Source organism: Pongo abelii, chromosome X, assembly GCF_028885655.2.
Source record: "Pongo abelii isolate AG06213 chromosome X, NHGRI_mPonAbe1-v2.0_pri, whole genome shotgun sequence".
NCBI lineage: Eukaryota > Metazoa > Chordata > Mammalia > Primates > Hominidae > Pongo > Pongo abelii.
In genome coordinates, this window is record NC_072008.2 from 7,647,200 (window position 1) to 7,661,529 (window position 14,330).

A 14,330-nucleotide genomic window follows, 5' to 3' on the forward strand; every position below is an offset into this window, starting at 1 on the left:
TCGCCTTGGGATTCTGCAGAGTCTCCACCAGCAAGAGGGCTCTCACCAGATGCAGCCTCTCAACCTTAGACATCTCAGCCTCTATGATTGCAAAAAGTAAATTACTTTTTTTTAAATAAATTACCAAAGTTTAGCTATTCTCTTATAAGCAACAGAAAATGAACTAGGACACTATCATTTCCATGACTTATAGAATTTATGAATCTATTTGTTTGCATTTTCTCAAACTGATATCCTATTCTTGATTAATGTATAGCATATCCATTCTTTAAAGCAGTACTTGTCAAATTTTAATGTTTATATAAATCACCTGGGGATCTTTTTAAAATATGAATTATAATTTAGCAGCTCTGGAGCAGCAACTGGGATTCTGCATTCTACCGCCCAGCTGCTAGGTCATGTTCATGCTGCTTCAGGTCCTTGGGGTAGTCAGGCTTAAGTCAGGGATCAGCCAATGTGTTCTGTAAAGCACCAGATAGGAAACATTTCTGGTCTAGATGATCTGTGCCATCTACTCAGTGCTCCCAGTTTAGCCCAAAAGCAGCCAGAGACAATGAAAAAATGAAACACTGTAGCTGTATTTCAGTTGAGTTTTATTTACAAACACTACGTTTTGAATTTTATATTATTTTTTCTTTCAGACGGGGTCTCACTCTGTTTCCCAGGGTGGAGGGCAGTGGTATGATCATGGCTGAATGCAGCCTCCACATTTTGGGCTTAAGTGGTCCTCCTGCCTCAGCCTCCCAAGTAGGGGGGACTACAGGCATGTACCACCATACCTAGTTAATTAAAAAAAATTTTTTTGTAGAGACAGGGCCTTACTATGTTGCCCGGGCTGGTCTTGACCTCCTGGCCTCAAGCAGTCCTCTTGCGTTGGCCTCCCAAAACACTGGGATTACAGGTATGAACCACCATGCCAGGTCAAAATATTATAAGTTTTTTTCAAACATTTAAAAATGCAAAAAACTTCCTTAGCTCATGAACTGTATGAAAACAGGTGGGGGGCCAGATATGGCCTGGGACCATAGTGCACTGATCTCTGCTTTAATTCATCATTCTATAGTAGATTGGGCTGTCTGCAAGAAGTGGATTGTGCTTGAATAAAAACGAGACATTCTCCTCCATCCCCAGATGCAAGTTGTTTATAGGAGTTCTGTGAAAAAGCAAAAGAAGTAAAGAGTTTCATGTGCTTTTAAGAAAACATTATCCTGGGAGATTAGACACTAAGACCACCTTTGTTTTTTCACGTTTATTTTAATTTCTGGAAATTATATTTAGAGAAGATATCAACCATCTGTTTAATTGTTCCATATTTAATATTACACTATGGATCAATGGGACATATAAAATACATTTAGTATGATTTATAGAGATTAATTGTTGTCCAATTATGGTTTAATTGGAGCTTTAGGACATGACTGCAATTTCTTTTTATTTAGTATTTCCGTATGTCCATACAGTTACCACTAGGACAAAATTTAAATATCTGTATAAACCATTACATTAGAGTTTTGAGCCTCGGGTACTGTACTTAGCTTGGGGAAAACTGTTATATCCAGGTAAAATCTCTCACCCTGTTCTTACAGAACTCTGACAGGACTGTGTTAATGTTGATGTTTGAGTTTTACTTTAACTTCTTTTGGCCTTGACTATGTAACATCCTTGCTTTCTGGGGTGGTGTAGCTTTGGAAAACTCAGAATAAGGATGGCCTAATCCTGGAAGAACAGAAACTGTATGGAAATTATAATTCTGAAATCCAGAACATGGCATGCCACTTCCATCAATTCTAAGATACCATAGATTGAAAGTTGTATCTTTATTTTACATGCCATTAAAGAACGAGAGCATGTAAAATACACACACACACACACACACACACATCTAAAACAACAAGCTATCCCTTTGAAAATGTCAGTCCATCAATTTTGAGTCACATGCTAATTTCATATCTGGATCTTAGAATCAATGAAATATGCTCTTTAAATCTTAGGTGCACATTTAGGCTGGAATTATCTAATTTTGCATTTATGTGAGATGATGATTATGATAACACTGCTTATAATACTGATTACAGCATCCAAAATATATTATTTTCAATGCTTCATTTCCTTCTAGATGGACTAATATGATTTTTTTTAATGATAAAATGGAGTCTCAGACATGCGGAATATCTTATTCCATGTTACACAGATACTACATTCGTCAGGGAATTCTAGCTGCTAAAATAAGTGAATCCGAGCACATGTAATGGCTCCAGCATGCTGGAAGTTCATTTATCATTCCTGCAAAGACCAAAACAGGCATCCTTGATGGAAGGCAGCTGTTCCCCAAGCAGCCAGTGGGAACCCTGAGCTCTTACATCCTATGGATCTACCATCTTCTATGAATAGTTTTCAAGTTCTCCGTGCTTGTGGTCTCAAGTCCGTGCAAGTGGAAGGAATACAAGGAAGTGCACATGGGAGGTTTTTACGGTGTCGCTCAACACTTCTGCTCACATTCCTTCCTCTGGAAATCAGTCATGTGATGCCCAACCTCAAGGAAGTTGGAAAATGAGTCTAGCCTTGGACCAGGAAGAAGAGATGAATTAGTATTCAAGCTAGAATCCTCCAGGTTTCTTGTCCTCTCCTTCTGAACTGAATCCCTCCTAACCCTTTTAATGTCTACATTTCAAATTCTACCTCAAAGGTAGAAGAGAGCCAAGATCAATGATTTAAGTGATCCTAACCGTTTCCTGAATTTCAAGTTTCGTCTATACATTAGCGCCTTCTTTTAATTTCAGTGCTCCAAGATGGGCAATTATGGATTTCGTTTCCTGCAAGTTTACTATAGCACTCATTAAATTATGCAGAGTAGTATTTCTTCCTATGCTGGGGATATTATCTTTGTGTTAATCTCCTAGCCTATGGTATCGGCAAGTGGAACTTGTAATATTTTAGCACCTTGGAATTTTAGTGTAATGGTTCTGATGGCAACTTACATTTGCATGGGGGTAGGAGATGCTTTCTGAAGATCTGTACACATGTTCATGCATTTCATCCACACTGCAGGTTTAAAAAAATCCATGACAGTGCTAGAAATAACCAAGCTATAAGTAGCCAGTGCTAGAAGAAAATTGGCTCATTTTAACTAGAGACTGGTAGAATAGATGAGACTGCCAAAGACACAAGAGTGTTTTTGCCTTCCCTTTTCCCTGTGGTACTTTCTGAATACATTTTATGTTTCTTATCCTGGTCGTGAATAAGAGCCCATCATTGCCAACTGGAGGAGAGTCTGCCAGGCACACCAGCAGAAGCAGTTCTCTTTGCTCTACTTCCTTATTGAAATGTCCCAGTGATAGGTTTGAAGCCTCAGTCATCAAACAGCTTGAGTTTGTGGTAATCTCATTTAGCCTGTTGCTGTGATTTTTAAAATAATGAATCAATTATCCAGATGTCTTTGCAGGGTTCTGCAAAGCAGAAATAGTGTCACTTATGGGACCACAGGGACAACTTCAGTAATACAAAGATTAGAGATCAAAAATGCCAATGGTGATTTTTACATGTAAAAAACCCTAAAGATTCCACATAAAAAACTGTTAGAACTAACAAATAAAGTTGCAGGAGACAAAATCAACACACAAAAATCAGTTGCATATCTGTACACTAACAATGATCTATCAAAAAAAGGAAATTAAGAAAACAACCTCATTTGCAATAGCATCAAGAAGAATAAAATACTTAGGAAGAAACTTAACCAAAGAGGTGAAAGATTTATATACTGAAAATATAAAACATTGCTGAAAGAAATAAAAAAGATGAAAATGAATAGGAAGACATCATGTGTTCATAGATTGAAAGATAACATTGTTAAAATGTCCATATTACACAAAGAGATCTACAGATTAAATGAAATCCCTATCAAAATGCCAAGGCATTTGTTTTTTTTTTGCAGAAATATAAAAAAGCCTACAATTTACATGGAGTCAGAAGGGACTCCAGATAGCCAAAAGATTCTTGAAAAAGAACAAATTTGGAGATCACACGCTTCCTGATTGCCAAGCTTATTACAAAACTACAGTAATCAAAACAGTGTGGTACAGGCATAAAGACAGGCATGTAGACCAGTGGGATGGAATACTAGAAACACACGAGAAATAAATCCTCATGTATATATTCAAATGATCTTTTACAAGGATGGCAGCACTACTCAATGGGAAAAGGATAGTCTCTTCAACAAATGGTATTGGGGAAACTAGATATCCACATGCAAAAGAATAAAGTTGAGCTTTTACCTTATGCCATATACAAAAGTTAATTCAAAATAGGTTCAAAACCTAAACAATATCTAAAGCTATAAAAGTCCTAGAGGAACACATAGAGCAAAACTTCATAATATTGGTCTTGACAATGATTTCTTAGACATGATACCAAAGCCCAGTCAAAAAAGCCACAAATTGACAGGTGAGACTACATCAAACTTAAAAATCTTCTGCACACTAAAAGCAACAATTAACAGAGTGAAAAGGCAACCTACAGGATGGGAAAAAAATTTGAAAATCATGTATCTGAAACAGGGTTAATATCTAGAGTATAAAGAATTTCTACAACCCCAAAACAGTAACCAAATAAAACAAAAAAGCTGATTAATAAATGGGCAAAAGACTTGAACAGACATTTCTCCAAAACAAACCTATATTAATGGCCAATGAGCATATGAAAAGCTGCTCAACATCACTGATCACTAGGGAAATGCAAATCAAAACTACAATGAGATATCAACTCACATCCATTAGGATGTCTGGTATTAAATAACAAGAAAATAACAAGTGTTGGTGAGGATGTGGAGAAATTGGAACCCTTGTGTACTGTTGGTGAAAATGGAAAAGGGTGCAGTCCTTGTGGAAAACAAAATGGAGATTCCTCAAAAAATTAAAAATAGAACTGCTATATGATCCAGCAATCCCACTTCTAGGTAACATGTAAAAGAATTGAAACCAGAATATAGAAAAGATATATGCACACTCATGTTTATTGCAGCATTATTCACAATAGCCAAGAAGTGGAAGAACCATTGATGGATGAATGGATAATGTGGTGGATACATACAATGGAATGTTATTCAGTCTTTAAAAAAAGAAATCATGTCACATGCTACGATATGAATGAACCTTGAGGAAACAATGCTAAGTGAAAGAAGCCAGTCATGAAAACACAAATACTGTATGCTTCCACTTATATGAGGTATCTAAAGTGATCGAACTCATAGAAACAGAAAGTAGAATGGTGGTTGCCAGGGGCTGGTGGGAGGGAAAATGGGAAATTTTTGTTCAATGCCTACAGAGTATTAGCTTTGAAAGATGAAAAAGTCCTGGAGATCTTTTGCTCAACAATATGCATATAGTTAACATTACTGAACGGTGCACTTAAAAAGAAGATAGTAAATTTCGTTTTGTGTGTGTGTTTTATTACCACAATTAAGAATAAAGGGTTCAAGGATTGAGGCTGGAGGCTTGCTCATGATACTTGGCAAATTGAGTCCAGGTTTCTGGGTCTAGTAATCGGGTTTGTAAAAAAAGAAAACAACCAATAAAAACACCTTTTACTAAAAAGTTCTCAAGCCATAAACTTGTCTAAACAGCTGGGTGAATTTCAACAAAGGATCAGGGTTACAGCGATATTGACAGACTCTATAGAACCCATAAAGGCTTGGAAATTAATTACTAGCATCAGCGTTAGTAATTAGTCCACTCTTTTCTGTAGGCCCAGAACTTTAAAATAAAGACATTTGCCACTTAGGTCCTATGTCTAAAGGCCAATTAAGGGCATCTTGTGCAAAATGATTTAAAAATATGACATTTAGAGTAAGAGATCTGACTTTACATATATATGCCACCATTTCTTTCATCGTTCATAGCAAACAATACAAAATGCTACATAATGAGACTGAGGCTGTGACGCTTCATATATTCAGAAACAATTATGAGTCATACCCACAAGGATCTCACATATGTCTTTGGAAAACACTTTCATTATTTAATTCCTGTTAGAGCCAACTAACGCTTCTGGGTATCTAACTGAAGTCTGTGGGGCCAAGTGAGAGTCAATTCTTTCTGGAGAACTGGCTTGCTAGTTTCTATCTTACAATGTGTGATTCTGGGGATTACAGCACTCACCTGTTTTTTAAAATCTTCCAACAATGCAAATGGTTGCAATTTTATTGGAAGTATTAAAAAACCTCACCTATTGAAAATTTTACTTTTGACTATATTTTTATAATTGAACACACACACATACACACTGTTTTTGGAGAAACAGTTTTTTTATACCTACTGTGTATTACTTGAAAGTAAAAACATAAATTGTTATTCCAATTGCAGGGGAATTTTATTATTTGCCTTTGTTTGGCTTCCCTATATGTATACATGGAAAGCGGTGTTCAAATGCAAGTGGCTTATTAGAGACATAAAACTAGGTGAATGAGAACAAAAGCCAGGAAGTAGAATGCAGGCATTAAAGCAATATAGTCTATAGAACAATACTGAGAGGTAAATCCATAAATCATTTTAAAATTTCTAATAGCTACACTTTTTAAAATGTAGGAAAAATCAGGGGCAATATTCATTTTAATAAGATATTTTACTTAACCCAATATATCCAAGACATTATTTCAGCATGCAATCAATATACTATTATTAAAAAGGTATTTTCTATACTTTTTTAATAGAAAGTCTTCAGACTGTGGCGTGCATTCTGTACTTAAAGCACATCTTAGTTCAGACAGTCTGCGTTTCAGATGCTCAGTTGAGTTATGGTTAGTGGCTACCATATTGAGCTGCACAGTAATAAATGAGATGTTATAAGGCAGCTTTCTCTGTGTTTGACTGGCGCTTAATCCTGCTGAGAAAATGCTGGTAACTAAAGTCAGAAATATCCTATGAGAGAGCAAGTGAGTTGTGGTATGTATTCAGCAAGTCCTGTCACTTGAGGGTTGAGAGCTCCTCCCAGGGGCGTTGACTCCCTCATCACTTCTCACCTGCCAATGCGACAGAAGAAAGTGGAGTTCAGTGGCCCGAGAAATCCCACTGAGAAGTGACTGGGGTGCCCTCCAATAGCAAGGGTGAGAGGGTATTGGTGGGCGGTGGGCAGCATGTGCTACATTATTCAACACTATTTATACAAAGGTCAAAACAAGATCTCACTCCCAGACCAGTCTTCTCTTAGACAATTAAAGCAAGATACTTGGAAGTCTATCTTTAAACGTTTCTTTCAGGTTCAAAGATTCCACACTTGCTTTCAGAAAATACTTTCATTACCTAATTACTGTTAGAGTCAAATAGCTCTTCTGGGTATCTAATTGAAGTCAGTAGGACAATTTTAAAGCCTTTACTCTTGTTCTTTTAGGAGAACTGGCTTGCTATTTTCTCTTAAAATTCATGATTCTGAGGACTATACCACTGCTTTTAAAGGCTACCAACAATGCAAACTTCTTGCAGTTTTGGTGAAAGGTCAAAAAAATAGCCTGATGGAAAGCTTTTACTTTTGTTTGTTTTTTTTCATAATAGATTGATAAGTCCAGCTCACAAATTACTTTGGTATATTTTAGTCTTCTATTGGATATGTTCAAGTATCACAATTCCTTTAAACATACGTAGGATAACAAAATGAATTGTTAAACAATAAGACTGAGGCTGCGATACTTCACAGATTTTAAAGCAACTACTGAGTCCCACCCACAAATCTTGGTTAATCTATCTTCATGGCACCTCAATTTCATTTCTTAATATGCAGGACATCGTTTGTGGAATTTTCTAGTTTTTCCTTATTGATCTCCAGTTGAGAGATCAAGACCATCAAAAGATCATGATGTGCAGAGTAAGGAGATCGAGGACTGCATCCTGCTATGTTTGCTTGGTTGAGAAACGTACTCAATGTCATAGTTTCCAGACATGCACAATAAAATAGCAAAAACTTAGCATGCATGGATGTGAGTGTAAACATAAATTTGGTATTTGAAGGTACACACGGCCCATCTAAGAGACCTTCAGGGCTAGACTTTGAGGCCAAATCTGCGGAGCGTCATCTGATTATCTCAAGATGGACTCTGGTCTTTTCATAGATGGTGTGTAATTGCCATGAAAATAAAGATAAACAAATGAACAAACAAAACAAGGATCTTAGCCCAAGGCTAAGGCTAAAGCTAGGACTAGGGCTAGGGCTGGGGTTTGGTTTAGGGTAGGATAGGGTTAAGGTTAGAGCTAGGGTGGGTTTATGTTAGGATTGGGTTAGGGGGTCTTAGCCAATTTTCTCTAGAAACAAACCTTAGGCAAAGTGCTGGCTGGTGCTTTGCTGGAAGCAGCAATCCCAAAGCCATGGAGAGAGGACCTAAATGGCACAGAAGCAGGGAAAGATGGGAAGGAGACGGAATGATGTGCACTGCCCATGTTTCAGTCTGAACCACCAGAGATGGAGCTGGAGGTTGAGGCACAAGATGTCTCATTGTCAACAATATGGTGCATCCATGCTTTCTGCGCTTTGGAGCAGGATGAGAGAGGACTTCATCTACTCATTCACTCTTGTCTCCTGTCTCCTCTTAGCCTCTGTTGCCCCATAGACAGTTGACATTCCTGGACATCTATGTGGCTTCACCTGGGCCCCTTCAGCACCTACTGCGGCCTGAAGCTTCAACCAAGTTTGGAAGTGATGAGAGATGCTGGAGACTTGGGCGTGTGGCTTGTTAGCTTCAGATGGTGGAGGCGTGCATGTCTACCAAACATCTGGGACATTAGGAAGGTAAGAAGGTGTATGAGAGTCCATACAACGACCTGTGCCGCAAGTGAATTGATTTTTGTCCTGTAATTGTGCCTTGCAGCTTATTTGCTGTAGGTTAGAAATTAAGGGTCTCTTGGCATGGCTTCAAAGTGTCATGTGGTCCAGCTCTGTTTTAGGTATTTTCTGTATCAATACATGGCTATTTGATGTGAAAAAGAGGTTAACACTTGAGGTTATGTGCAGGTGAAGCAAGCCCAATACATGAAGTACTGCAAAGAGCCAGTGGCTTTTCTTTTTAGTACTGTATAAAGAAAATATACACAAAATTAAAGAAATCTTTTGGAAAACAAGGTAAAATCATCATCACATACAATCCTACCATAAGGTAAACATTTAATTTTAGCACATTATGTTTTACTCATTCACATATTGTAGGGAAATAAAATTCATACACCTAAAGTATTAAACATAATTTTTTAAATGTTCTAAAAGAGTTCTCAACTTGCTTGCAAATCTTCCTAATAAAGGGAATTATAGGGGCATAAACTTTCCAGACAAGGCTTTTGTGCTGATGAAAACAGTTTTTCAGGTTAGTTCACTCTTCCCTGGTAAACACTCAGTCTGTCAAAAATATATCACCCTTTTCTCTCTTTGACTAAATAGGATGATATCTAAGATTAAAGGGAAGCTTAAAATTATCTGACATTATGAATATTTTATTAAATAATACTCAATGTCAGTTGTCTTGACCCCATTTTTAATCATAATCAATAATTCTTTCATAAACATCTTCATTTACTAGTTATTTGTTAAGGCACTAAATTGATACCTTCTCTTGAATCAACTTTCTTGTGGAAATTATCTAAGATACTGGTTTGCTTGTTAAATTATATTTTCCTGGTAAAAGTTACAATTTTTATTTTGTTTTACTTTTTGTTTTCTGCACCCCCCTGCCCCCACCATTTTTAAATTTTAATTTAATTGAATTTTAAGTTCCAGGGTACATGTGCAGGATGTGCAGGTTTGTTACATAGGTAAACATGTGCCATGGTGGTTTGCTGTACCTATCAACCCATCACCTGGGTATTAAGCCCTGCATGCATTAGCTATTTTTCCTGATACTCTCTCCCCACCTTGCCATCCCCAGACAGGCCCCAGTGTGTGTCGTTCCCCTCCCTGTGTCCATGTGTTCTCATTGTTCAGCTCCCACTTATAAGTGAGAATATGAAGTGTTCAGCTTTCTGTTTCTGCCTGTTTGCTGAGGATAATGGCTTCCAACTTCATCCATGTCCCTGTGCCACCATTTTGATTTTTTTAAAAAAATATTTACTCAACTATCTAGAATAATGTCATCTGGCATATTTTTTTTCTGCTGTAAATGGAATTTGATTAAAAAAGTTTGAGTTACCAAGACACTAAAAGTGTCTTTGCCTTTGAATTTCTCCTGGACGGCCTCCTAAACAGTAGGCAGGGATTCACACTCCATTTATGTGTGCAAAAAATGAAGCAGGGTTATATCATAGGGCCAATTGTATCCATTTATTTAGCTCAGATTTCCTTACCATTAAGATAGGTATTTGGGACACTTCACAATATACTTCAAGGCCTCCAGGGCAATCTAAACAAGAGGCCATAAATGCTCCTAAACATATCTAACATATCTACACTGTCCTGTGGTGATGCTAATGTATATACCCTTTCAAAGTGCACATTCCAGGCAGCTCAGAGCAGATTATGGGGCTCTTTGCAGAATAAGCACAGCCCCTGGCTATATGCCTGAATAATAACCCTAACTTCCACCACACTTTACAGTTTACAGAGTGCTTTTACCATGCATATGGGTGAGCATATGGTTCAGTTTCTCTCTAACAATCCTGCTTTCAAATATATTGCCTACCATCAGATTTGGCAACAGAGTGGGTGAGCCTGTTTTGGGGCAAGAGAATGTATCCCATCATCACATCCTCACACAGACAATATGAGGACATATCTGAGATGAGGGGTCTCTTCACTGAATCCTCAGAGGAACCCTATGAGTAAGCATCTTTGATGAGGATTCTAAGTTCCATGGAAGTAAAATAATTAGTCCAAGTTAAGCTTGCTTATAAATGCCCATGCTGGGAGTTTAACTTGGATCTCTGCCCCCCAGTTTGGGCATTTTTACATTATTAATCTATACTAGTGACTATGGCATATAGCTAAAATAATTATTAGCCGAATTGTAAATGTTGTAATTAAATTTTATCATCAAACCAGAACACCTCTGATGATAGGCTAAGTGGAAAGATGGATTCTGAAAACAGAATGTTCTTTGAAGTCATGATAGTGAGGGATACTATCTAGTATTAGGTTGTCAGTCAGGATCAATCTTAATTCCCAATATCCTATTAGGATTGAGTCTGGACCTGCTGTCAGTTTTGCTTCCAGACCCCTGGATAATTGAACAGAACTTTTAAAAAATATTATTATTATGTTTTTTAGAGACAGGGTCTTACTCTGTCGCCCAGGCTGGAGTGCAGTGGCATGATCACTGCAGCCTTGATCTCCTAGGTTTAAGCATTCCTCCTGCCTCAACCTCCTGAGTAGTTGGAACCACAGGCAGGTGCTACCATGCCCAGTTAATTTTTAAAAAGATTTTGTAGAGACAGAGGCTCGCTATGTTGCCCAGGCCGGTCTTGAACTCCTGACCTCAAGCAGTCCTCCTGCCTCAACCTCCAAGAGTGTTGACATTACAGGCGTGAGCCACTCCACCTGGCCTCAACAGACTTTCACTTTAATCTAGAGAGATGTAAGAGTGAGCTGAAAACACCCCCTTGGATGTACTGTGAGATGCTTCACTCTGGTGCATGGATACTAGATGGTGCTAACAGTTCTGAAGTGTAGAATTGAAGTGTTGAGGTGAAGTGTAGTAACCGTCTGAGCAAGACAGTACTTTGACACTATTTTCCAGTATAAAGAAAGAGTAATTTTTCAGTATGCAATATTATGATAATGCTGTGATACTACTGGAATCACCTTAGCAGCATAATATGCTATAATCAGATATTGAGCTAAGGATGATGCAAAGTCTAGAAGTAATGTTCTAAAAGGGGCCAAACATTCTTCAAAATGCCTGTAATCCTGAGCCACGAGGCTATACTCCCCCATGTGCTGCCAAGAAGGGAAATAACCTCTTGCCTCGTGTTCTTGAGATTTGCAAGTTCTCCCATACACAGGGATAGCCAAGATGGGTTGGCATATCCATCACTTAATCTGCAAAGTATTTCCAATGAAATGCAGTACTCTTATTTGATAGTCAAGGCACTGCCAATACTGTTTTAAAAGGGTCATCATCACAAACTTGGCTTACCTCGTAATTCACTTCACGGACCACCCAAATCAAATATTAGACACAGGAAATAACACTTCCAGGTATCTTCCTTAATTTAATTCTGAACACCAAGTGACCTACCATTTTGCACAAATTGCAGTTATTGGAGATTAAATAATTGCACCAAAAAATCAATATCCTGGTGATGTAATAGTGTGTATCTATCTAGTGAGATGATAAGGAGTTAGGTCTCCATGTCTGAAGGCAGGAATGTTAAGAAAATGATTTTTAAAGGACTTTCCTAGACCCTTAGTCTGTGATTAAGATAGAGGAGGAAACAGGAGGTCATAGGAAGCAGGAACTGGGGAGTTTGCCAGGCCTGGTGTGGAATTTCTTTCTCAATTTTGCTCTGGGCTAGGGAGTGCTTACGAGTGGGATGGCTGATTTGTGAGTATTTTGCACCTTCCAAATTATTGGTCATGACAAATTAATGTTGTCCCAGTGATTGACGCACCCACCAGAGAGTGTGGGAGTCCCATATCCTTGAGCCTATGTATCTCATTGCCATTATAATGATAGTCGGACATCGCAGGGCTGTTGCTGACAGATGGAAAGAGAAAAATGTACACTATATGAAACCACTTTGCAAAATGCCTAATTGATAGTTGCCATTCAACGGTGTTGGTTTCCTTCCTTGTTCTTTTACACGCTTTCACAGGACATTGCACACTCCTTTGCTAAACCACTTATTTAATCTATTGATATTTCATTATTTGCAAACGAAATTATGAGTTTCTGGATACCAAAGGCTGTCTTTTATTATTCGTTAGACACCTAGAACTTAGTACATAGCATTTAATGTCTGTCCTTTGAAATAAAATAAAAAATTAATGGTCCAAGTTTATATGAGTACTTTTCAATATCTTAGAACAGTAAGCCCTGTAAAATTTATCTGGTGATAATACTCCTTCAGAAGAGAAAAAAATAAATACATTAATTTTTAAAAATAACTTTATCGGCCGGGCGCGGTGGCTCACGCCTGTAATCCCAGCACTTTGGGAGGCTGAGGTGGGGGCATCACGAGGTCAGGATATCAAGACCATCCTGGCTAACACGGTGAAACCCGTCTCTACTAAAAATACAAAAAATTAGCCAGGCGTGGTGGCGGGCGCCTGTAGTCCCAGCTACTCGGGAGGCTGTGGCAGAAGAATGGCGTGAACCCAGGAGATGGAGCTTGCAGAGAGCCGAGATCGTGCCACTGCACTCCAGCCTGGGTGAGAGAGCGAGACTCTGTCAAATAAATAAATAAATAAATAAATAAATAAATAAATAAAATAAAAATAAACAAATAACATTATCATGAACTAGTCCATCTAAGATACATGAGGTACAACCAGTAACAAAAATACTCATGTACACATCCCAGCTTCAACAACAGAATATTTAAATATTATTGCAATAAAAGAATGCTCTCTTAAATAAACGAATAAATATAATTGAAGACAGTGGTGTCCATTTCCAAATTTCTCCTTCTTCCTCCCACTATCTTTATCATTGTGCATATTGCTGTGTTGCTTTTCTTTATAGTTTTGGTGTATATGTGTGTAATCTAAACAATATGTTTAGTTATTCTGTAGTTTAGATTAATAGTGTTGTATCATATTGATCTCTTTTTTCATTCAATACCTTTGTGTAATCCATCCATATCAATATTAACCATAGTGGTTCCTTAATTTGCACTGATTGTATATATATGTATATATTTGTGTAATTATGTAATTCATTATATATAATTAATTATGTATATTATCAGTGCAAATGAAACTACTTTGTGAAACTATATATGCACTCACACATACACACACACACATATATATATACACACACAGTGATGTATATTTACATGGATATATTATCTTATGAATAAACACCATCATTTATATGTACTCTTTTTTAAGTGGTTATTTGGGTAGCTTTCAGCTTTTTTTACTGTTTTTCAATGGTGTGCTACTATAAAGAATGGGTCTGTAAAATTCTTGTGCATGTCCCCTCTATGCATATACTTAAGAGTTTCTCTAAGAGGTTTTAAATGGGTGCTTAGGAAGGGAATTACTGGATCACAGAACATAAGCAACATAAGGTTCCAGATTATGCTACATTTGTTTCTAAGGTGGTTGTACCAACTTACGCTCCCACCAGAAGCATTTGAGAGTTTTCATTCCTCTGCATCTTGCATAGCACTAGCTATTATTACATTCTAATATTTTCTAAT

General features: G+C 37.5%; 1 long non-coding RNA gene across 1 annotated transcript in view; it reads left to right on the forward strand.

Annotated features, from left to right (window-relative positions):
- Positions 1-14,330, forward strand: part of LOC129052882 (uncharacterized) — a 145,570-nt gene that overhangs the window by 80,759 nt on the left and 50,481 nt on the right. Inside the window, exon 5 of the long non-coding RNA XR_008518008.2 lies at positions 8,574-8,769. This is a non-coding gene — a long non-coding RNA (uncharacterized LOC129052882). The remainder of the gene's footprint in view (positions 1-8,573; positions 8,770-14,330) is intronic.